Raw genomic sequence first — 593 nt, 5'->3', positions numbered from 1 at the left:
GATGAATGCGTACACATATCACAATAATTCGTATCACGTAACTGTCGGTATCATTTATAAAAATCCTAATTTATATTATATCCTAATATCTTGATAAAAAATACAAAGACATACAAATAAAGTGGTCACTCAACTGTTTGAGTGGTAAAAAAAATGTAAATTGTAAATTGTTTTTTGTAAATTTACTTTACCGGTAAAATTTTACATGGTAAATTTACGAGACTCACATCACTAGTTTATTTTAACCTGTAAGGCTTTACTTTTTATTTAATTTTTCTCCGAAGTAACTATTAATTATTTATAAGTAGTTCTTTTTTTTTAAAAAAACATGTCATATGTTCGATAAATTACTTTCCTTCAAATTACAATACAATAGGACGACGTATAATATAGTTTACTCAATTTACTAATTTATTTATTATTTAAACAATTTTCATCGAGGCCCCTTGTAATCTAGCATAAATACCATTTTTATACACCGATAGTTATTTGTTTGTATAATCTCGCATAGTAATTTTATATAAAGCACAAGTCTATTTTATCGTCTCCGCTTATTACAAGAATTCTGTTTTCAGATACCAGATATACAACAA

The sequence above is a fragment of the Acyrthosiphon pisum genome, chromosome X, assembly GCF_005508785.2.
Source record: "Acyrthosiphon pisum isolate AL4f chromosome X, pea_aphid_22Mar2018_4r6ur, whole genome shotgun sequence".
In the NCBI taxonomy this organism is placed as follows: domain Eukaryota; kingdom Metazoa; phylum Arthropoda; class Insecta; order Hemiptera; family Aphididae; genus Acyrthosiphon; species Acyrthosiphon pisum.
Note: the sequence above shows the minus strand (reverse complement) of the source record.